This window comes from Manis pentadactyla, chromosome 10, assembly GCF_030020395.1.
Source record: "Manis pentadactyla isolate mManPen7 chromosome 10, mManPen7.hap1, whole genome shotgun sequence".
Taxonomy (NCBI): Eukaryota; Metazoa; Chordata; class Mammalia; order Pholidota; family Manidae; genus Manis; species Manis pentadactyla.
Genome location: NC_080028.1, coordinates 60,599,278 through 60,625,356, shown reverse-complemented (window position 1 = coordinate 60,625,356; position 26,079 = coordinate 60,599,278). Strand labels below are relative to the sequence as shown.

Below are 26,079 nucleotides of genomic sequence, written 5' to 3'. Positions count from 1 at the left end.
AGGAAAAACCCAGAACACGTAATGCCATCTAGAGAGGAAAGACCCCTTGATGCTGTCCTCAATGGCAGGGAACCGGGAGGAGCCCTTTGGCCGGGCTTAGGAAGATGCGCATGTAAAAGCTAGTGACTGCTACTGTGCCTCTGACATTTTGCTTTTCAAGCAAGTTTATCAAACCTGTATGGAAGCCCAATGGCATAAGTGTTGTCTAGTTTTATTTGTAAGGACGCTGAGGCAGAGGGACTTTCAACACTGTACCCAAGGCCATTTAGGAAGTGAGAGCCCAGATCTAAATGCTGATCTGTGGCTGTGTGACAGCTCTGTCTTGGCTGCCCCGGAGCCTGCTGGGGTCTGCTCCTTGCCCTGTTGGGAGGTGGCAGCATAAGTGCACAGCTAGGTGGGACCAGGGAGCACCTGCTGTCCTTTACCTCAGCTCTCAGAGGAAAAGAGTCTGAGCCATAAACTGACAAACATTGCTGGGACATAGGACCACCTGCTGGAGTTGCTTTTCAGTGGAGGGGGTGCAGGATGAGGAAGGTAGGAAGTGGTTACGGTGTGGCACTGGTTGAGATTTTGTTATTGGAGGAAATGTGTACATGTGCGGAAAACGGAAATTGTCGAGGCTGGGGTGTGTGGAGATGGCTGCTAGCCTTGTTTACAGTATTACTTTCTGTTTCTGGGGTTTATTCTCATATCTTGTTTCTCTTTATTTTTTAATCATGTGTTGATATTACTGTTTACACTGACTAATTATCTGTGTGTCTCCAACTGAGTCACCTAAAAATTATAAATGACTTCAGTACCAAGTCTGGAATTTAATAAATTGAATGAGATCTTATATTCTTCTCTGCGTTACCAATGTTTGCCTAATGAGGACTTAAATCAACTTTGAAAAACCTTAATTTATTTGGGTACTATATTCAATAAAGTCTTCCCATCCAGTTTGGCTGTTAGAACTGATGTATGAAACTTGCCCCACTAAAGACACTGGGAGCTTTGCCCCCCAAAATAGGGTTCTATGGCTGGAGACAAATCCTGAATATATTAGAATACAGAATAGTCGAAATCTCGGGGATAAAGTGAGCATGATTAATGCTATTTCTAGTCCACAGAGCTCATTTTCCTTATAAGAGCTGTCGAAGTGTGAGTCTGGAGGGAAGCTTTGACCATATGTGTAAAGAGGCAATTCTAAGAAATGATCCAGGTTAATTCAGCCTCTAAAATCTTTCACTCAAAATAAACTGATAACTGTTATCGCAAGGCGAGAATGGGAATGGGGAAATGCTTTTCTCTCATATGTTTTTTGAATACTGCTTTCAGTTTCTGTCAATTCAAGGGGATGGATACTCTGTGTGTGTGTCTGAGAGGGAGAGACAGCATTCCAAGCTTTTCAAAACTACCCTCCTAGCTCTCTTCACTCATTTGTTCCTCCCTCAGAGCGGGCCCGTGCACATTTCTGTTTCAGCATCATAACTCTGGGCTCAGCGTCATAGAATGAGCAGGGATGGGAACACCGGCAGCCAGCTCGGAAATTGAGTCTTGACTCCACCACTTTCTTCTGTCCTTGGCACATTTTCTAACTTTTCTGTCCCGTTTCCTCAGCTGCCGGTGGAGATAACAGTCCTTATAGTTCACTGTTGTCTTGAAATAAATTCCTCTAAGATGGAGCTGCTCTTGCATGGGGTGCAGTAGGAACAAACTGAAACTTAGGTAACTTTTGTGTCCCTGTAAATTCTCTGCTTGACCCCAAATGCAGGCTATCCAAGCAGCTATTCGCCAAATGCCGAGCTAACTCTGGGGCTTCTCATCCCAGGCAAGGGTGGACTGAGTGGCTCTAGCCCATCAGGTAGTTCCTATTTTCGTCTTGCTTGTTCTTTGTTCTTCATCCTGTAAAAGGTTGTAGTCTCCCGCCCCATTTGGCAGTTCTCTGAAAGCAAACTGTCCATTTCATGAAGTGTTTTTCATTTGTTTGTTTAAAATTGTAAAAGAGCTGGTAAAACTGTCAGTATTGTCAGGGGATATGGTTTTATATTTACCAAAATCAACTGAAAAATCACTGCAAAGGATTAAAGAGTCCAGTAAATTGCAGGGTATAAAATTACTATACAGCAACGAATAATTCATAAAACGATACCAGTTAAAAAGTATAGGGGATTGCTTCTTGGCCTTTTGGCTAAGATCAAGTGTAGTATCTGTTCTTATCAGTTTAATATCTGATACATCCTCTATCCGGGACAATACATCAAATGGATTTTGGAGCAGGAACATAGAATAGAGGCTTGCTTTGTCCCCTCCACACATCGACCTAGTGTTGCAGTATCTCTGGGAACAGTGTACCCCCTTTGAGAGGGGGGGAAATACAATGGAAAAGAAAACCACATCTGCAATTGCAAAAACAGTAACAAGTGGATAAATTGCTTAAGAATAAACTTAACAAAAAATATACATCTGTGTGAGGAAAATTTCAAAATGTTACTGGGATGCAAAAGTAGGAATGAATTTCAAACAATAAGGCTTCTCTCTCACTTACCAACTTTACATTTCCCTGTATGGCCCCGGAAGATGACTGGTTAGCCAGAGATGGGTAAGATTCCTCAAGGGAGGAACAACCTAAGACAGGCACAGTCGCAGGGGGGCCATCAGGTGGGAAATTGGGGATCAACAGAGGTGAGGCTTAGAACCTCACCCCCCCGTTCTGAGAGAAATCTTCTGCATACGTGGATGTTTTATTGCCCTTGTCCAGCTTGGATTAACACATAGTCTACAGGCACACACCTGATCATCTACATTTGCTCTCTTACAACACTAAACTATGTTTTCTACCTTTATCTTGTATCTACCTACCACTTCAGCATTTTATGAAAAATAATAATAATAAAGAGAGAAATGTGGTATCCACATATAAATCAAGTATAAAAACCAAATGAGTATTCATATTTGAACTGACTGTTTATAGTTCATAATGCATGAGCAAAACCGAAAGTTTCTGTGATGACTGCCCTTGTACTGTTCACTATGTAACTTATTCATTATATAAGAATTTGTTCTCCATGTAAGAACTTGTTTGTTATGCCTCAGAAGATTGGAGACTGATGAAAATTAGGCTTGGGGTGGATTAATGATTGTGCATTGAGCATTGACTCCCCTATACAGAATTTTATTGTTGTTAACAACCATTTGATCAATAAATATGAGAGATGCCCTCACAAAAAAAAAAAAAAAAAAGGACAGACTTCCAATGGTAAAATAAATAAGTAACTGGGATGTAATGTATAGCATAAGGAATATAGTCAAGATATTGTAACAGCTTGGTAGGGTGATAGCTGGAACCTAGAATTATGTATATAAATGTTTTATCACTGTGTTGTACACTTGAAACTAATGTAATGTAATACTTTGCGTCAACTACCCTTCAATAAAAAATAATTACCTAAAAAAAAAAAATAAGTAGGAATGAATACTGAAATATGTACCATGTTCTTTGGTTGAAAAAAATTTTAAATTAAAACCTTTTTACATTGAAGTACAGTTGATATACAGTATTATATTTGTTAAAGGTGTGGCACATAGTGATTTGACAGTTTTATACATTATGAAATGCTTACCATGGTAAGTGTAGTTACCATCTGTTTACCATGTGAAGTTATTACAATATTATTGATGATATTCCATGTGCTGTACTTTTTTATCCCTGTGACTTATTTATGCTATAATGGGAAGTTTGTTCCCCTTTATCCACCTCACCTACTTTACTTATCTCACCCCCAACTCCCTTCCCTCATGAAGTGTTAAATATAGTTTGTTTGTATTACCTAAATTGTCTTCTTTAATCATTTTAAAAAACAGCTGTCATGAAGATTATATGAGATAATGCATGTGGAGCATCTGGTACATGATAAATACTCAGTAGGTATCAGTCAGGATTATTTTTACTACTAACACCTTCTCCATTCCCTGTAAGGATATAACTTTCTTTTTTTTTTTCCTGGATCATTATTTTTTATTGAAGGGTAGTTGACACACAGTATTACATTAGTTTCAGGTGTACAACACAGTGATTCAACATTTATATACATGATAATTCTAGGTACCAGCTATCACCATACCAAGTTGTTACAATATTTTGACTATATTCCTTATGCTATACATTATATCCCGGTTACTTATTTATTTTACAATTGGAAGTGTGTTTATATATATATAATATATATATATATATATATAATATATATATATATTTTTTGTGAGGGCATCTCTCATATTTATTGATCAAATGGTTGTTAACAACAAAAAAATTCTGTATAGGGGGGGGTCAATGCTCAATGCACAATCATTAATCCACCCCAAGCCTAATTTTCGTCAGTCTCCAATCTTCTGATGCATAACGAACAAGTTCTTACTTACATGGAGAACAAATTCTTACATAGTGAATAAGTTACATGGTGAACAGTACAAGGGCAGTCATCACAGAAGCTTTCGGTTTTGTTCATGCATTATGAACTATAAACAGTCAGTTCAAATATGAATATTCATTTGATTTTTATACTTGATTTATATGTGGATACCACATTTCTCTCTTTATTATTATTATTTTTCATAAAATGCTGAAGTGGTAGGTAGATACGAGATAAAGGTAGAAAACATAGTTTAGTGTTGTAAGAGAGCAAATGTAGATGATCAGGTGTGTGCCTGTAGCCTATGTGTTAATCCGAGCTAGACCAGGGCAATAAAACATCCACGTATGCAGAAGATTTCTCTCAGAACAGGAGGGGGGAGGTTCTAAGGCTCACCTCTGCTGATCCCCATTTTCTCACCTGATGGCCCCCCTGCGACTGTGCCTGTCTTAGGTTGTTCCTCCCTTGAGGAATCTTACCTGTCTCTGACAAACCAGTCATCTTCCGGGGCCATACAGGGAAGTGTAAAGTTGGTAAGTGAGAGAGAAGCCTTATTGTTTGAAAAGGTTAGCTTTTTACTTCTTTGCATATTTATGCCCTGTGGCTTCTATGTCCAGCATTTGTCTTGAGGTGTCTTTACCACTTGGAAAAATTATGATACTCGGTAAATTCGACATGTGGCACGAATTCTATTTAAGGGTTGTAATTAGGTAGGAAGAAGAAAAGCTATAGAAGTAGCAGGCGGAAGAAAACCTGGGAAGATTGATTATTTCTTTGACATATCTTCTTGTAGAGTAACTTTAGCATGGATAGGTTTTAAACTACTAATTAAATTGTGCACACACATTAACATAATAGGAGTACAGTTATGTAACCAAAGCATACCTGTAATTACCAGCCATCTCCAGTGAAACCAAGAAAACCAGTTAGGCACCTTAGGCATTTGTGAAAACTTATCTATGATATGGTGGATATTGTCCAACTGAACTTGAACAGTCTGAGAGAATTCAGATAAATTAAAACAACCCATTCTTGGGGACTGTTCACATCCCATATGTTCTTTTAACAGTAAATAGTCTGTGGTTGTAAGATTTTGGAGTGCTACAATTTGCACTTCTCCTAATTCTTGGTTGAGTTCCAACAGTATAGATCCAGTCAAATTTGTTGTTTTACTGTATGCACAGGCCAGCTTAGATATCTCCTTCATCATTCCCATGGCAAGTCCAGGAATTGGTGGGATGAGTGCATCTACACCTGTGGCAGTGCGTGGATCTTTGTTGGGTTTTTTTTTGCTGATCGTCTTCTGGCATGAGTCTTCCCGAGAGTGCTGATGTTGGAAGTTCTTTTTCATATCGTATCTTAGTTCATTTTCGGGGTAGCCAAATTAGGCTTTGATCCTCTGTATAAACACAAACAGACCCTTTGCCTACACTTTTATATGCCCTTTATATCATTGTGTAGAACTCATTGGAGGTCACCACACAGGAACTGCTTTTTTTTTTTTATCATTAATCTACACTTACATGACAAATACTTTGTTTACTAGGCTCTCCCCTATACCAGGTCCCCCCTATATACTCCTTTACAGTCACTGTCCATCAGTGTAGCAAAATGTTGTAGAATCACTACTTGTCTTCTCTGTGTTGTACAGCCCTCCCCTTTCTCCCACCCCCCTATGGATGCTAATCTTAATACCCCCCTTTTTCTCCCCCTTCTTATCCCTCCCTACCCACCCATCTTCCCCATTCCCTTTCCCTTTGGTACCTGTTAGTCCATTCTTGAGTTCTGTGATTCTGCTGCTGTTTTGTTTCTTCAGTTTTTCCTTTATTCTTATACTCCACAGATGAGTGAAATCATTTGGTATTTCTCTTTCTCTGCTTGGCTTGTTTCACTGAGCATAATACCCTTCAGCTCCATCCATGTTGCTGCAAATGGTAGGATTTGCCCTTTTCTTATGGCTGAGTAGTATTCCATTGTGTATATATACCACATCTTCTTTATCCATTCATCTATAGATGGACATTTAGGTTGCTTCCAATTCTTGGCTATTGTAAATAGTGCTGCGATAAACATAGGGGTGCATTGGTCTTTCTCATACTTGATTGCTGCATTCTTAGGGTAAATTCCTAGGAGTGCAGTTCCTGGGTCAAATGGTATGTCTGTTTCGAGCATTTTGATGTACCTCCATACTGCTTTCCACAATGGTTGAACTAATTTACATTCCCACCAGCAGTGTAGGAGGGTTCCCCTTTCTCCACAGCCTCGCCAACATTTGTTGTTGTTTGTCTTTTGGATGGCAGCCAAGGGATATAACTTTCTTGATGGAAAGAACTATTTTTCTCATCCTATGATCCTCATGATATCTTATGTATAGTAGGTGTTTAATAACTTTATTTAATGGAATGGAATCCACATTTTAATAATACTCAGTATGTTGCATTTGGCCTTTGAGCTTCTCAAAGAAAATACCTATTATATTCAGCATGTCCCCTTTACAGACATTGTCAGGTGTCAGATTAGGTGATTCAACATTCCACTCCCTAAAAATAAATTCACGGTATATTTCTCAAAAGCATAGCATCATGCCTAAACATTGCCTTATTTTTTTTATTGTGTACTAAGTAGATTGGCTCCTTCTTTTCTGTGGTCTTCCCTGGTAGCTTGATTTTTATGAAGCTGGTAGGAGCCCTGGGTGCATGAGGAGATTCACAGTTGGTGGAAATCAGATGAAGTTCTGCACAGCTTTGCTGAGAAAACTAATTTCTGTTTCCTCTGGGTTACATTCTTGTCACCCGCTTTACCACGAGCTGGTCAAACCGAGGCAGAGAGAATCGATTGGGTGAGTCATCTCTATTGTTATTACTACCTTTGAAAGGCCTTGTAAATCGGTCATTTGCTAAAGAGAACTGCTTTAGAAACAGTACAATTGTTCACTGTCCATCTGGGACAAACAACTCTGTGATACCAAGTGCAGAAAGCATTGAGGTCATGCAGATCAAGATTCATGAATGGCATTTCACTGCACAGAGGTGGCATGAATTGGCTGTCTTATTAAGAAGCACTGTGATGATAAAACAGAATTAAAGTGAGTCAGAAATTACCAAGCAGGGATTAAGGAAGGACAGAGGGGTCTTGATCATGGCGATTCAGGCCCAAATGAATTAATTCTCTAGGTGTTTGTTTTTGAATAATAATCACCACCCGAATTATGTGAAATTATACTCCTCTCAACTGTATAAAATGTTTATATGTGTCCATTATCAACTGAACCCAGGAACATGTAATGATGTGAAGCCCAAGACTTTAATGAAATGTTTCCATAAAAAATGATAGGTTTTCTTTTACTTATAATTTCTTGTCAATTTCAAAGGAATCAAATTCATATCACATACATTCACCACGGCACTAGCTCCTGTTGTTTCAGTAAGCTACCCTGTATTTAGAAATTCCCTGTACCTTTCAGATCAATGTATTTCCTTCAGAAAAGCAATTTGCATAGCCTAAGTTAAATAGAGTAGAAGCTGTTTCTAGTGAAAGGAAGGAATTTGTGATGTCATATTGTGTGTGCCAATCCTTCAATTAAAAGGGGAGGATCAGAAAATGGTTATGCCGAGCAACTTAAAAAGAAATATATCAAAAGATCGTTATGCATGGTCACATTCTGCAGCAAAATATAATCCTATAGAAAGTAAAAAGGTCTGCGCTTCCGTGTAACTTGGCTTGGAAGCCAACAGTGACAAACCGCGCAGATCAACAGCCTCCCCTTTGAGCAAATGTGGAAAACCACTTGTAAGTTCCTCCCTTCTAAGCCCCCTCCCTGTGGCTCCACTTTGTTTTTAAACTATTTATTTTGGGTAAAAGTTAGGTTTACCAAACCCTGAAATACACGCAACCTCCTGCTGTTTATTTCAACACTGGAAGTGGCCCCACTATGAAAATCAGCGCATCACGTATAATAGGGCGGAGAAAGGTTATTGACAGTTGGCACAAGCATTCCTCTTAGAAAAGGGAAATGGGTTTACTTTGAAAAAGACCCTGAGAGAGCTGGGAGAGCAGAACAGATCACCAGGAGGGACCAGGGTGTGGGCGGAATATTTCTGAGACAAAAGCAGCAATTTGGCAGAAACTTCCCAGGAGGGATAGGGAGGGGCTGCAGCCAATGAGGGGGTGGAAAGAGGCTCGCAGCTGCTCCACGTGACTCTTCTCTCCTCCCTCCTGCACACATCTTAGCTGAAATTACTCAACTGATTAAATATTTGGTGCAAGTCTTTTTTTTTTTTTTAGAGACTTGTGTAAGGGCTTAGTTTGTGTCCAGATCCACTGAGTAGAACATTGTCAACTTGTGTGGACCTAAGAATGGATGCAGAGAAAAGCCTGTGTTCTTAAGTGCTTATGAATTTTTTAGGAATTGTAGGGAGACTTCTGGACACCCACATATCTAGATTGGTTTATTGAAATCTTTGGCTGCCTGAGAGAGCCCCTCGTGGCAGCTATACAAGCTACTTTATGGGCAGTATCACTACTTTGTGATATTGTTGTTATTGGTGGGAAGCTACTGTGTGTCTTGAGCTACATCATGGACAGGTCTTGGAAACACGACTTTTATAAAAACAGCATGCAACATGGTTGATTTTGTAGTGTTTGAACTGGCTAGACTTCAAAATAATGTTAATTTAAGAGGCTGGCTCACGGAAAATGATGCTTGAGTGGACCGAGAACCTTAAGATCCTAGCCTTACATTTCTTAAACATCCACCAACACCAGCCTTTCAAAATCAATTCAAAATCCTTGATTGGTAAGTGGAGGGTTAAAGTCAGAACCAGATAAAGTGGATATCAACTATCCCCAGGGATTCTTCATTAGCCAATTTTGCCAAGGTGCAAGTGAAGATGCAACATTGGACCATTTGCACATGATCTCATATCTGTTCTAAAGTCAAATCTAGAGGGTGACAGACAGTACAAAATAATGGAAAAAACATTATTTGACCATGGTTCACAGTGTGTCTTAGGACTTTTGTTTTAAAAATAATATTTTATCACCTAAATAAATGGTTCAATGTCATCAGATATTTCCTTCAGCTAAAATGCTCTTACCCAGAGTTTCAGATTGCATCATTTCCTGAAAGATGCCTTCTCTGACCACTCCTTACAAACTTAGTCCCTGCATTTCACTCTTTGAATTGTCTTCACATTTACTACCATCTAGTGATCCTGTTCTTTTATTCTTTACCTGTTTTTGGTCTCTCTGTCAACCATTGCAATGTGAGGACCATGAAAGCAGGGAACTGACATTCCTTGTTCATTGCTGCTACTCAAGCTCTAGGATAATGCCTGGCACCTAATCAGAGCTCAGTAAATATTTGTTGAATCATTTAATGAATTTCATTCAGCTTCCAATCTGCAGAGATTATCAAAATCCTTGTAGGCCACTACAATTATACTGTGGTTATTATTACAAAGGAAACACATAGTGAAGGATTCTATGGCTGGTATTTTGATCTTATTCCCTTTTATTATCATCCTAACCTTGGCTCATGTAAACGATGATCACATTATATCCATCAGGATACTATGCAAGAAAAAAAAAAATCAGGATTAAACTACCAATTTGGCAGTAACTTGCCAGTGCAGTTGGGAAGTGATGCACTCAAAGTGAATCTAGAGATTCAATTAAATGATATAACAGTAGAGGTCAGTTTTCATTTGCAGGAATGTTGTGCTGTTCAGGTTTAGTTTTACGCTAATAGCATTATTAGATTATGCTCTTGGCTTAATAAAAGGGTGGGCTCACTTTTTTTTCTTAATTTAAGAAAAAAATTCAGTAGTGGAAGTTAGTGATACCGTACATTTGTAAGATGTAGCATGATTTAATATTACTTTTGATTTAAAATGTATTTGAAATATGAATAGGGAATGTATAAATATTTAAAAAATGAAAACAACTAACAAAACGTTCTTTAGCTCATATTATGGATAATTAGAAGAGGATATTTCAGAGTACAAATGCATTGTTTTGACAGAGTGGAATCTTTTTTATCCTTCATAACTTTTTGCTTTGATTTTTTTTGATGATCTTATTTTTGAAATGTTGACAGAGAAGTCTTGTCTTATAATGTAACTAGACTTGTTAGACCTAAAAATTGTTAATTTTATTCTATCCATACTGTTTTCCATCCCATACGAGGAAAACAGCATAAGCACTGATGAATTAGACTTAGCGCATAAAAGAAAGTTCCAGACATTTTTCAAAATTTCCTTTCTAGGTGTCTTGGAATTGCTATGTGCTTATTTACTACTGGTGGAATAAAGAAAGAACAGTTTTCAGGTGTTTATGTAAGCACAAACTGTTTTGGTTTTGTTTCCAAAAAAGTACAGTAAGCATTTTAGTTAACTATTTCTGCATAATAAATTACCACAGAATTTACTGGCTTAAAACAGTAATAAATATTTCTCTCACAGCTTCTGTGAAGGATTAGGGAGCAGCTCAGCTGGATTTTCTAGCTGGGGTGGGGGTGGTCTTCCATGAGGTTGCAGTCAAGTTGTTGACCAGGGCTACAGTCATCTGAGGGCTTGACTGAGGCTGGAGGATCTGTTCCCAGATGGCTCACTAACATGAATGGTAAATATGTGATGGCTGTTGACAGGAGACCTCTGTTCCTCAAGGTGTGTACTTCTCCATAGAGATGGGTGAAGGTCTTTACAACATGGTGCTTGACTTCACCTAGAGCAAGTGATTCAAGTGAGCAATGTGGAAGTTGCTATACTTTTTTATGACCTAACATCAGAAGTCACACACCATCACATCTACCGTGTTCTATTAGTCACACAAATCAATCTTTTTACAATGTGGGAAGGGACTACATGAGGGCATAAATACCAGGAAGTAAGAATCACTGGGGACATTAGGAGTTTGACTATCACAATGAGAAATATCAGGATTATTAAAAAATCTACAACTGTTATGAATTTTGACTTGATTATCACTTGTTCACTAAAAAGAACTTGGCAAATTATAGAGGAGTGGTGGTGGTGCAGAATTGGAAACAGCATTTAACCAAAGGCCTAAAAAGTGTACAAATTACACCCCTCCCCCCTAATATTATGAATATTTGTCATTGTGTTGGATAAAGCAAATAAATTAGTATTATCAAATCTGTTTCGTAAGATTATAAACATCCACTGCTTTGGGTGGGGAATGATATCAGATAATTGACAAGAAAAAAATAGTAGAGAAAGAGACGGGAAAGGAAGGAATGAGAGAAGGAAAATGGAAAAGATCATAGCAGATGATATAGAAGACAAAGATATGGAACTATGAGGCAAAGGAATTGTGGGAAAGAGATGAGATACACAAAAGAGAGAAGGCAGTGGTGGGGGAAAGGTGGAATCAGGAGAAAGGGAAAGTGAGTTAAAAAAGATAAAAATGAAAGACATTAGCTTCCTCATTCCTTTCCTCTACCAGTTTTAAGATCTTTCATCTCAGAACAGGGCCAGGGACATGTAGTCTCTTCCTTGGTTTTCTCATTCTGTTTTCCTATAGCTTCTCCAGAGTTTCCTTTAATGTCAGCTTTTCAGAACCCTGGTTTTTGAGAGGAGAGTGGAATGACCACTTTATTTAATATCCAATGTTTTCTCTTCTTAAGGACACACTGTCTTGCTGGATATTTTTCTAAATGTACTGAAAAAATGTAATTTATCAGTGGTATCCACATATAAATCAAGTATAAAAATCAAATGTGTATTCATATTTGAACTGACTGTTTATAGTTCATAATGCATGAGCAAAACCAAAAGTTTCTGTGATGACTGCCCTTGTACTGTTCACTATGTAACTTATTCATTATGTAAGAATTTGTTCTACATGTAAGAACTTGTTTGTTATGCCTCAGAAGATTGGAGACTAACGAAAATTAGGCTTGGGGTGGATTAATGATTGTGCATTGAGCATTGACTCCCCTATACAGAATTTTATTGTTGTTAACAACCATTTGATCAATAAATATGAGAGATGCCCTAACAACAACAACCAAAAAAAAGTACACACTTCCAATTGTAAAATAAATAAGTAACCGGGATGTAATGTATAGCATAAGGAATATAGTCAAAATATTGTAACAACTTGGTATGGTGATAGCTGGTACCTAGAATTATCATGTATATAAATGTTGAATCACTGTGTTGTACACCTGAAACTAATGTAATGTAATACTGTGTGTCAACTACCCTTCAATAAAAAATAATTATCTAAAAAAAAAAAAAATGTAATTTATCAGATGGAAAAACCCAGACATAAGCAAATTATTTTCTGAGATATTTTGATTCTGTAAAACATTATTACCATATTTGTATTTGATTCCCTTTGTGTTTCTGCAGACTAACACAGTTCATTTGGGGTTTTGATTCAGAGTTCACTTTAGTTCAGGTTCCTGATTCAATTTGTGCTTGTGATTGAAGTGAAATTCTGGATAAAAAAAGTATTCAGCTGGCCAGAGTCCTTAGCCGATATTCATATATGTATTATATATATATATATAAATGTGATAACACATAATTTGTACTTCAGTAATGTTTAACTTATAGAGTTAAGGGAAACTTGGACAATATTCATATGTTGAAATATTAAATTAGTAAATCAATGTTTTTAAAAATGTTTTCAGTGTACTTTTCAATTTACAAGTTAACTCACAAAGGTCAATTTAATCAAACCTATTCACACAACATACAACCTTTTTTTAAGACCATTTCCTTCCCCTTTCCTCCCAAACTGGTTTCTTTTTCAAAATAATATTTAAATTAAAACAAGTTTTCAAGTACATAAAACATTCACAAAGTTCAAAATTCATCCCTTTTGGAATTCATTTGACTTTCAAATCTTGTAATTGGGATCCTTCACTTGGGAAATTTCCTGGCTGTTAGCTCTTCAGATATTACCTCGTTCTCATTTTTCTTTCCTTCTGGAGCTCTGATTAAAGGCATGTTAATTTCTCAATCTACCATCCATGTCTTTTCCTTTCCTTTCATGTTTTATTTCTCTGCCTGTTTGTACTTCTTTTTAGATAAATTCTTCTGGTCTGTCCTCCATTTCACCCATTATTTCTGCAGCTATGCTTAACATTTTGTTAAAATCATCCATTTAAGTTTTGCTTACAATTATTGTAGTTGTCAGTTTTTGAGGTTCTATTTGATTCTTTAAAAATATTCTATGTAGTTTATTATTATCTGGATTTATTTTCAAGCTTGACTTTTATTTAATAGAGTAATCATAATCATTTTGTAATCTATGTCTGCTAATTCCAGGATTAGATCTTTTGTAGTTCTGTTTCTGCTATTATTTCTGCTGGCTTTTGCTCTAATCCTTTGTTATTCTTAATGACTGTGAGCTGCTCATTTACTTTAGAAAATTATCTGTAGATATTTTTTGAGGCCCTGGGTGATGCTGGTTCTTCTAGTGGGGACCTATTTTTGTTTTGGCTGAGTGCCTGGGGGGTACCAGTTTTGATTTTTCTTGGATCACCCAGGTACTGTGAATTTGGGCTGTAAATCCTCACAAGGGCTAGTTTGTCATGATGTTTCATCGGGTGACTTGCTCTCCCTCTATCCCTGCCTTCCATGGGGCATGTATTGTGGGGCTTAGTTTTCATCCATCTTTACTCCAAAGTTTAATCCTTACACTAGTCCTTTGGGACCTGAGTATCCTATTAGATTTCCCAAGTAGGCTCTGGGCTTTGTATTCTGTTCCCTGATCTCTTCTGAGGCCATGGAAGCTAAGGCTGAGATTGACAGAGTTTGGCAAGTGCCCTCAGTGTCCAATTCACTTCTGGGATCCTATCTCCACTAAGATTTTGGGTTGCCAATTTCTTCTTAACATTCCTTTGATGTTTTTTAGATTTTACTAATATTTCATCTAGTATTTTCAGTTAATTTTCAACTGAAGTGCTTTTCCACTTATTTAACCCACTCTATTACTGGAAATGAGTCCTGGTACAAATTCAACAGGTACAAAAGGATATGCAATAAAAAGTCTCTCTCTTATTCCTCTCTTCCTAATCACCATCTGATCATCTCAGTAGATGCTGAAAATGCATTAGATAAAATTAAAAACTCATTCACACAATCATCCATACCTAGTTGCAGATTCTTACAAAACTATGAATAGAAGGCAAACTTTAAAAGGCTGTTAATGCTTTATATCATACAAATGCTTTACAAATGGTGATAATTTGGAGGCATTGTTGTTAAGTCAAGAGCAACACTAAGAGTGGTGGTGCCTGTGGTACCATGTCTAATCAACATTGTATTGGCAGTCCTAGAAAATGCAATAAGATAAGGAAAGAAGTAAGACATTGAAGGGGAACATGAAAGCTTTTTCTCATTTGCAAAGGACATGATTGTCTGTAGAGACTCTAAAGACCATCTATTAGAACCAATAAGAATTCAGCAAGTTTGCAAGGCATAATAGCACTCCATTTTGGTAATTATTATTCGGAAAAGTAGTGGAAAAATACATAATTCGTAATAGCAACAAAACTACAAGTTATCTTTGAATAAATCCAAAAAAATACCTTTAATACTTTATGGAGAAAATAGAACATTATGGAACAACATTAAAAAAGATCCAAGTGAATAGAAATACATATCATTTTTGTGAAAAAAATTATATTGACTGTATATATATTGACATATATATATGACTATTATAAGGATGGTATTTTCCATTAACCTACAGATTCAGTGTTTTATGTGGACATTGTCAGGCTGTTGCTGAAATTCATTAGAAAGAACAAAAGGTAAGCCAATTTTGCAGAAGATTTGGGGGGCTTGTGCTATCAGATATCAATGATTATTATAAACCTAAGCTAACTAAGATGATGTCATATTTGGGCAAGGATATACAAATACATATATAGGATAGAAAGCCTAGGAAGGAATCACATATATGGAGACTATATGATATATAACATTACAAATGAGTGGGAACAGGATAAGCTATTCAAAACATTTTTTATGGTTTTCATGGAACAGATGCTTCTCCACACAGAAAAGAAAATTGTCACACCATACTCTAAAGTTTTAATTCCAAGGGGATTAAAGACCTAAATAAGAAAAACAAAGCTTTTAACACTTTAAGAGACTATATAAGAGGCATATCTTTGATTTTGAGACAGGAAAGGATCTATTAAATAAAACACTAAAAAGCAGATACCATAAAGGAAGAAGCTGATGAAATAAAAAATCTCTGTTTAACAAAGACACCACAAACTTGAAAGAAAAGTTACAGAATGGGAGAAAATATTTATGCCACATTAACAAATATAAAATTTGCATTCTAAATACATAAAATACACCTACAGAGAAAACATAAAAAAGCAAATTTGTTAGAAAAATGGGCAAAGACCTGAACAAGCTATTTACAGAAGTGGTTAGTGGCTACTGTATGGGGTGGTGCGGCTCTAGAAAAAAATTTTCCTGCACAAGAAGTTCCAGCACAGTATAAATAACAGGAAAACACTGGAAACACCTGCATGTCATCAGCAAAAGAATGAATAAATAAAAGTGTAATATATTCATAAATTAGAATACTATACCCTTTTCAAAATAAACTAGATCTCCATACATCAATAAATACAAAAAAATTTTTTGAGTCCAGAAAAGCAAGTTGCAGAATGATAATAGAGAGAATGAAATTTACATACAAGTTTTATAAAAAACTACATAGTATGCGGCATGTTTTTTATGAGGTCTTCAAATGCATTAATAATATAAACAAATCCATGGTAATGATAAATTTTTACTTCAGGATAGTGGTTATATCTGAGTAGGGAGTGAGGAGAATGGAATCTGGCAGAGGTATATAAGGGACTTTGGCTGTTTAGATAAATTCCCACCCCCATTACATAAATACAGCAAAATGTTAAGATTTAATAAAGATGGCAAATAATACACAGGTGTTTGATTCATACTATATTAGCTAACTATTAGAGGACCTAAGTTTAAATGTAATCTCAATTAAGTATTTATAATACTTCTTGTATGTTCGACACATTTCATAAGAAATCATCAAATAGAAACCTATAGTCCTAATTGGATGATTCAACAGTGATAAATACATTATTGTAATTCATCATACTAGCAAACTCAGTAAGTAAGTTAAAGAAGAAATGCTTAAAAATGAAATGAGCAAGAAATGGGTAAGATTTATATAAAGGAAATCTACAAAACTTTGAGGACACACTATAAGACCTGAATAAGTAGAGGAAACTACCCTGGTGGGTCCAAGGGAGGCCAACTCATATTATAAAGTTACCAGTCCTCTCCAAGGTGATAGGGAGATTTAATGCAATTCCAATTGGAACTTCAATGTTTTGAGTATTTAAAATTAATGAGGAAAAGGCAAAGAGGGACAAATTGGCTATATACATTAGGAAAAGAATGACGTTTGTCTTATATTACTCAATTTGGAAAGATAAATTTCAAATAGGTTAAAGATCTAAATGTAAAAAATAAAATTATAAAATGATTGGCAGAATATGTTGAAAAATACTTTAAAAATCCTGGAGTGAGAATGACCTTTCTGAGCATGGTATTAGAATCTTTTCCTCTAAGGAAAAGATTGACAGATTTAACTGTATAAAAAATGAAAAACTTCAGTATGGTGAAAGACAGTAAAACAAAACACAACAAAATATCAAAGAACAAAATGGAAGGAAATAAACCCTGGGGATAAATGATTCCTATCCATCCTGTTCAATGAGCTTCAATAAATTGCAAACATTTATCAGGCACTACGGTGTGCCTAGCATTGTTCTAAGTTCTTTAAAATATTAAGCCATTCAAAATCCCACAACAACCCTGTGAGGTAGATACCTTTGTTATTGTCATTTTATAGGTGAGGAAGCAGGCCCTGTGAGGTTAGTTACCTTCTTCAAAGTGATGTAGCTATTAAGCGGTAGGTATGGGATTTGAATTCAGTTAGACTGGATCCAGCATCTGCTCTCTTAAATATTTTTCTGCTTGTAAAGCAGTAGAAAAAAAAAAGCAACCCAAGTGAAACATAAGCAAAAGGAGAAGAGCAGAAAATCCACAGAGGAAGAATACAGAGGACTATCAATGTGTGAAAAGATACCTAACTTCACTAGTCACCAAAAAATTGTGAGTTAAAACATGAAATGTCACATTTGTCTCTCAGACTGGTAAACAAATTAGAAAGATTTTAATAAATATGTAAAATTAAAGTTAAAAAATTTAACTAACTTAGGGTGAGGATTTGAGGATACTGTCACTTTTATACTTTGTTGGTGGGAAATAAATTGCCCTGGCATTTTAGGAGAGCAACTTGTCAGTATTAATCAAAATTACAAATTCATATACCTTTGGATCAGCAATGTACTTTCCAGAATTTAGTTAACAATACTTCCAGCAATATACACAGATGTGATACAGCTATACAATAATGTGACTGACATTAGAAATAATGAGGTAGATCTATGTATTCTGGTATGGGAAATGTCCAAAGCAGAGAACAGGTACAATGTGATTACATTTGGGTTGAAAAATACAAATGTCCGTGTCAAGAGTAAGCCTCTCTGTGTACTCTTCCATGCTGGGCACTTTTCTTGGCATCTCTATGGTGGCTTTCTAGAATGCCCCTGACTTTATGAGTCTTGTTTCCACTCTTTTTCCCTCTATGTGGGGGGTTATTAAGGAGTCTGCCGAGGTCTCCTAGCAGACTGTGTTCGATGTTGTTAGTGCATACTTTCCCCTTTGCTCTAATTTCAAGCCACTGTATTACCTGTAATAATTTTCACACCTTCTTTCTTCTCCATTTTTCCTAATTACATAGGGATGTTTTGGGAGTTCTAATGCCAAATAACTAAATATTTGGAAGAGAGCCTACTTGGGAATTTTACCAGAACTGATTAAATAAGGCCATGTTCTGATAGAGGAACTGATAGAAGAACATTTGATGGAATGTGGTAAAAATTAATTCCTTGTTTAAGGAACACAGCTTATTCCATATAGTTAGAATGGACTTAATCTGTACACTTAACATGCGAGGATTTTAATCAAACACAGGTCTTTTACTGTACCTCAGGGGACAATATGTGTTAAAGGAACAAGGTATTAGACTGCGATGTCAGTGACTAAAATAGGTCTATTTCTTATGGACATGTGATGTGTGGTGATAATCATTCAATAAAGTCCACGGGAAGCAAGGAAATGGAAATGACCCTAATAAAGACAAGAGGTGTCATCACTCACTAATGGCAGCATATCCATCAGCCTTGCAAATAATTAGAGATAAGAAAAATGCTAACTGGATGAGCATATGGCAAGCCCTGAATTTAAGAAAAGTAAGTTCGTGTTTATATATTTCATCAGAGTTTATAATGTGCTTTTACATGTTTTATCTCATAGGATCATCACAACCATCCAGGTGAGGTGGGCAGTGTATTGTTATCCCTGTTGCGCAGAGGAGGAAACTGCTAGTTTGGGGTCATACATTGAAAGAGTAGATATGCTCATGTATAAAAGTTCTTGGATCAGATCTGTTTTTTAAATATATGCATTTAATAGCTGTAAGGGAAAATTAATACATGGTGATGTTTTTGAACATTACTAAATTTTTCATATAAAGGATCAAACTAATGTAATTTGAACTTTTGTACTATTTCTCAAGATTCAATCACAACAGCAAATATGAATAGGTCTTTGAAATTGGCCATCAATCCTGCAATTCCTAAAGAAGCTGGGAAACATACCACAGTTCTTTCTCCAGCCTAAAAGAAAGTAGGAAAATAAAAAGAGTGAATAGGCTAATATGTTAATTCAAAGTGTGGTGTCCTTTCTTTTTCTTCATTTTCCATTTCATCGATTTTTCTTGGGAATCTGTGTTTGTGGGTCAATAGGAGTAAGCAGAGGACAGTTAAGTAACAAGTATTTACTGGACACCCATTATATATATGATGAATAAAATATGTACACACTACTTAACAAAGCATCTGAGGTGACATAAGAGAGAAAAAGACATGGTTATAATTCCCAAGAAACTTAGAATGCAATTAGGTAGAAATAAAGTGATGAGAACAAACACAAAATTATATATGAATTGTGAAATAATTTACAGCATATTAAATATACCACTAATAGGAGAGTAGGAGAGCACACAGTAAATGACCAAAGCATGCTGGGCTTGTCTTGGAAAACTGACTTCAGTTGAGCCAAACTGAGCCAATGCTGAGCCAAAACTTGAAATTGGTTTTAGTCTAGAATTAATGGAGATGAGTGAGACTGATTTCTTTGGTGGTGGGAAGGGTTAGTAAGGGGCCAGGGGAGAGCTGATAAGTACAAAAGGATTACCAGTAAAGGTAAACACATATCCCTAGTAACTTGGAAAATGCTGTAAAGAAGTGAATTTGAAAAGACAAATTTTAAAATGCGTAATTTGTGACCCAAGTTTTTAACCTTTAAAAGTATTAGGGAAGGCTTGTTGTTTGAGAAGATCCATGTATTTGTCCTGCATGAAATAGTTTGAAGCTAATTTTTGGTATTGCTATTAGTGGATAGCAGAGCTTCAATAAAATGGCAAGTAGTAAAAATACATAGTTTATTGTCATGTACCTAAAAATGAGAGCAAAATATGAATATCTAATTTCTTTTAGCCAGCAAGTAATTGAAATGACACGGACACTTCCTGGACTATATATACATATGTCATATATGCAGATGTACATACAGAAGACAGTTGTGATGAGTTCTTGACTTGGAGTCATGGGCTGAATTTCAATTATTGGCTCCAATAATACATCTAAAACTTTGGATAAGTTGCTTAAATACATTCATATTCAATGTTACAGGGTTCTGTGAGGATCAAATAAGATAATGTATGGGAAATTCCCTGGCATATGGTAGACACTCAATATTTTTGTATTTTTCCTAAGAAGCGATGAGTCTTTATGGAGAATGTTCTAAGGCCTGAGTGAGAACATAGATGAATGCTTTGGCTATCTTATAAATAGAGGCTGAAGCCTGTCTTCTATATTCTTCTCTTGGATGCATTTAATAAGCCCCATACCTCTAAATATCACTCAGCCTTCTGGAAACAGGTCTGGGTGAAAATAGGCCTAAACTCACAGCTAGTCACAAGTATTGGCCTTTTACTGCACAGAGCAAACATTAGCGCAAAATACCTCTTTCCCTCACATAAAGCTTTATTGTAGAAAATTTGGAAAATCCAGAATGTAAAGAGTATCTGCAATCCCATTAGCCACAGAAAACCATTTCGGTGTATTTTTTTTTTCCAATCTCTTTTGCGTAACATAAACCTAAATTGTAATAAACTGTACATATCTTTTGTAACCTGATTTTTGGAAATCTTACAGTATATAGAAAGCAAATTCTTATGGCATTACACATAAGGATTTTATGAAAACATAATTCTGAATGGTTATGTAGTATCTTATAATATGACTCTACCAACAGTTTATCTAACTATTCCCCCATTTTTGAGGCTGTTTAGAATACTTGCCATAAAATGTATCACTGCAATGATCACCAGTATACATGAATCTGATGATTTGTTTAACACAGATTTCAGGAAATGGATATTACACCAAAAAGTACTAACACCTTTAAGCCTTTTACCTAATACTGAAAATTATCCGATGGAAAGGCCGTGCCAACTTTGCACTCCTCTTACCAGTACATGACTCTAAGCATTTCCCAGAACCCTTGAAGCAAAGCATTTCCATGAAAACTTCCTTCACAGGTGATTGTGCTGCCCATCTGTGCTGATTAATTTCTGGAAGCCTTTGTTAATGGTCATTTATTAACAATCACTGCCATTCTATCTGGGGCTTTTAATGTCTTGTTTATCTTTGTTATAATTTATGTTTCCTTTTAAAGTGTTTTCTAGAAAATAGCAAACCAGTAAAAGTGCTAATAAAACTAAAATTAAGGTTTACTTTTTTAGATGAAGTCAAGACAGGACAAACTCAAACGGTGGATAGACTGGATAGACGGTTGACTGGGAAGTATTTCATGAATCATTGTTTTCAAAACCTCCAGAGTCAGGAAGAAGGGGCTGATGAGCTGGGATGGGCTATTATATTCCCTTTCATATATTTCTAGAAATAACTAGAATGTGTTTAATGGCCCAAAATTAATAAATGATGATAAAATCCAGAGATGAGCTATTTCAGGCAAATTTGGGCCCCTGACCTAGTCATGAACCCCTCTCAAGTAGGATTAATAGTCCTTCAAAAATCCCTATGCATTTGGATATATCTGTGTATATGTCTGTCTCCCTCTGTGGCTAGCAGTTTCTTGAGATAGAAAATATGTGTTTTCATCTTTGTTTTACTGCTAAGACTGGAGAACAACATCTGTAATAGAATCATGTGGATGAACAATTACCTGATGGTTGACAGGAAAAGGACTTTTTAAATATAATGGCAATGGAAGAAATCCCAAAGGAAATTATTGAAAGATTTGAATATATAAAAATTAAAAATGGCTCTCTACTACTCTCCTCCTCCATAAATGTCCAAACCCATAAATGAACTTAAATGACAAAACAAATAGGGGGAAATACTTTCAATAAATTTTATAACGTGAGATTTAATGCCTTAAATATATGAAGAGCTCATAAAAATCAATAAGAAAAATATCAAGAGCCCAACAGTTAAATGGGCAAAAGTTGTGAATACATAATTCACCAAAAAGAAAATAGAAATGGCTAATACACATTTAAAATGCTCAACTTCACTTTAAAAATAATGTCCTTATTGTGGTAAAATACACATAACATAAAATTTACCATCTTAACCATTAAGTTTACAATTCAGTGACCAGCTCCACTTTTAATTAAAGAAATGCAGAACAAGACAGATTCTACTTTTTATCATTAGATGGAAATTTTTTTCTTTTATTTTTAAAGATAATAAACTTGGCAAAGGCAGAATAAATTGGAATGTATTTTGGTACAACATTTCTGGAAAACAATTTGGGAATATATATATATCAGAAACATTAAAGACGCTCATACTCTTTGACACGGAAGTCTCACTTTTAGAAATTTATCCTAAGGAAACAAGCTGAAATGTGGGTAAATAGTTAGAGTTAATTGAATGCATTTTGGTACAGCGAGACAATAGATTCCTTGCATATCCTTCAAAATGATGTTACTGGACAATTTTTTCTAATAACTTGGCAAAATACTTAAAATTTAACTGAAAAGTATTTATAAACTATATATTTATACAAAACATGTACATTATACATAACAGGTATAGTAACATGAAAAATGATTAGAAAGAAATATATCAATCTATGAATAAGAACTATTTCTGGATAGTAGGATTACGAGTAACCTCTCCTTCATACTTCTCTTTTGTTTTGAGTTTTTTACAATGATAATATATTGCAAATATAATGTGAAGTTAACAGTAGGTATTTATCTTAAAGAAAGTGGGTTGTTAAAGAAAAGCAAAGAGTAAGTAACAGATTGGAGGAGATTCTTTTTAATGTGAGAGACATTTGAAAGCTATATGATTGGGAAAGAGTTAGTGGTGAGGAAAATGCTAAGGGTCTAAGAAGAGGCTCTCATAGGGGCTGAGGTCTGGGGGCACAGGGTTGGTGACACCTGAAGGGCACCCCTTTCACCAAGGCTGAAGGAGGAAGATGCAGACAAGTTAGTGGGAATAAAGAAGTGGAGCGATTCTTGCCTGATGACTGCTATTTTCCCTGAAGGAGAAGCAAGGGAGATTCTCTGATGGGTACCTTTGGGGAAGCTTGAGAGAAGTGTGTAGCTTTGAAATTGCCACTGAGCAGAAAAGAAGGAGCTCACGTGTTTTTCCCCTCCAAAACCTGTTCCTTATTCTTATCTTGTGATCAATGATTGGTGCCAGTGATCCATGACAGGAATCTGGAAATCATCCTCCCCATTCCTAATGATGAATAAAGTTCTCATAGTTCAATCCCCTAAAGAGCTCTGAAACCTATCTTCTTTCCATCTCTTCTCCATCTTCTTGCCTAGATTGTTGCAATAGATGCTGAACTGGTCTCTCTAGGCTCATTTGTGTCTTCCCACCCCCAAACCATCCACCATATGGTTGCCAGACCCATCTTTCAAAAACCCCACTAGGGATTTTATCACATCTCTGTGTAAAACACTTCAAGGTCTTCAATTGCTTCAGGATAAAACCCAAATTCCACTACAGGATATACAAGGCACTTCTTGCACCCTTTCCACTTAATTTTTTTCCCATCCTTTGTCCATCCATCCATCCATTCCATTCCAATCCATCCATTCTTCTAATCACACATGCCAATAATGCACTAGAAATTGTGGGCTAAATGCCAGGGAAATAATACAAAAAACTCTAGACATGGTATATTTGCAAGACAACTTACAGTCTGGTGAGGACAGTAGACACAAATAAGTGTGTAAATGTTTCAGTCATCTCCATATAAACAGGGTGTAGTGAATACACAAAGCAATGAGTGTCAGGTCTCTGAGACAGGGGTTGGGCAAGTAGTTGGAATCAGAAAAAGTTTCATAGATGAACTATCTTTGAATCTTGAGAGGGTAAGGAGTTTTTTTGTTTTTTCTTTTTGATGGAGAAGGGTGTTTCAGAAGAGGCACTGGTACCTGCAAAGGCATGAAGATGTGCCACAGTAAGTGGTGTTTGCGGACCTGCATGTCCTTTGGCACATCTATAGCACAGAATGCAAGATCCTCTGTGTGTGTGTGTGTGTGTGGTGTGGTGTGGTGTGGTGGAGGATGTAATAGTGAAGGAGGCAAAGGTCCGATGGTGGAGTTCCAGGCTGTACCCTAAAGGCAAAGGAAAATGATCGGCAGGTTTTAGGCAGGAGAGGAACATAATTAGATTTGGGATTTTAAAAAGTCTGGTTGGCTATACAGTGGAAGAGGGATGGAGTGTAAGATGCTGGAGGCAGTGAGCCCATTTTGAAGGTTGTTATTTAGAGGACAGGTGATGAAGGACAAAGGGCTGAATGAAAGAAAGAAAGTGGGATGTTTAGAAATGCTAAGGAGGTATCATATTCTATAGCAATGTTACTCGAAGTTTGGGTCCCGAACCAGTGATAGTCTGTGGACTGTTTGTTACCAGTCTGCTATGAGGTAAACACAGAAATTGACACAGAAAGTAAGAATTTAGAAACTTTTGTAGCAACTTAAAGGGGGAGTAATTTTATATCTGTTAAACTTCTAATGAAAAAATTGGACTTGTATTTTGTAGATTTTCCCTTTTTGTTTCATTTTTCTAGTGATTAGTTTTTATTGTATTTTATAAAAGTATTGGGCCATATGGGCAGGAAATGCAAAGTAGATCTCATCTCAGTTGGCTGAGAAGCCCTCATCTACAGGACCTGGTGGTGGAGGAATATGGGAGTGGGTGGAACAGAGGAGTGTAAGATGACCAACTGGGTATGGTAGTTACAGAAAGCTACAGAAGCAGCCATTTAAAAAAAAAAAAGATGGTAAATTCCCACTTCCCTATTGTTTTGGGCTACAGTCATACTTTTAGAAGTGCATTTGGGGAAACAGGTCATGATCTTTCATGTCTCTAGGTTTTTGCATGCACCATTGTCTCTACCAGTGTCATTTTCTAACTCCCTTCATCACCTGGCTAATACTTAATATGAAGGCAAACACTGTAAAAGTATCTATGTATCATCAGCATTGGGCTGATGCCTTACATTCATTATTTCATTTGAGCCTCACACTAACCCTGTGAAGGAGGGGTCTAATTTTGTAGGTGAGAAAACAGAGGTTTAGAGAGGTTAGGTATCTTGCTCAAAGTCAGTCAGAGAGTAAACTGGTGGAGCTGGCCTTTGAACCCAAGAAATCCAATTCAAGAACACATGTACTTAGTGAAAGCATATGACCTCATCAAGGCTCAACTCAACTGTCACCTCTTCCAGGAAGCCTTCCCTGTTGTCCTTATTAGGGGTGCACTCAAAAAACATGTACATGTCTGTCTCCATCATAGCATTTGCCATGCCCTATTAGAAGCATTTATTCACTTGCTGCATTGCTTTTTTCCTAAACTTTGAACTACTTGAGGGATGGAGGGAGTCCTTACTTCTCTGATTCCTCAAGCTAGACCACAGTGTCCACTAGTAAACAGGGGCTTGGTAAATGTCTGTTGAATAAATGGATGCATAAAACTGCTATATTATTGGTCAGATGTTAGATGAAAGAGAGGGTGTGGACTAAACCTGAACAGATAAATTGGGGTCAGATTGTAAAGAGCATGATATTCTGGGTTCAGGCAAGTAGCAGCCACAAAATCCTTTATCTTTTTCCCATTCATGGACACACTTTTCAGTGCTTCAAGTCTATACTGGAGACACTAACCAGTGGTGTGTTAGTTTCACAGCTGCCTCTTTCCCTTCCCCCTGCAGAAGCCCTGATTTGTGGTGTATTTTGATTTCCATGGTGTACATGTTCCTGTCATGGCCAATTTCAAGCTACCAATGTGATGTTACTGAACATGGAAGTGGGAAGAGATGTGCAGTATCATGCCATTTAAAAATATTCCCAGCACAGAGTTACCATAGATGTAAATGACCTGAAGAGCACAGGTAATAATAAAATGTAGTAAAATAATTAGGAGGTGTTGAGTTTTGAGTGTTTATTACTGCTGTTTTAATATCCTTAATAA

At 36.5% G+C, this 26,079-nt stretch overlaps 1 long non-coding RNA gene and 1 other non-coding gene across 6 annotated transcripts in view; both read left to right on the top strand.

Annotated features, from left to right (window-relative positions):
• The first annotated feature begins 285 nt into the window (after positions 1-285).
• LOC118919488 (uncharacterized) overlaps positions 286-26,079 on the top strand; it is a 63,498-nt gene continuing 37,704 nt past the window's right edge. For all 5 annotated transcript variants that reach the window (XR_008992085.1, XR_008992084.1, XR_008992083.1 and 2 more), the window contains exons 1-4: positions 286-534; positions 1,754-1,843; positions 3,844-3,907; positions 7,017-7,230. This is a non-coding gene — a long non-coding RNA (uncharacterized LOC118919488). The remainder of the gene's footprint in view (positions 535-1,753; positions 1,844-3,843; positions 3,908-7,016; positions 7,231-26,079) is intronic.
• Positions 2,151-2,339, top strand: LOC118919494 (U2 spliceosomal RNA). The gene has a single exon (XR_005027548.1). It is a non-coding gene; the product is annotated as a U2 spliceosomal RNA (small nuclear RNA).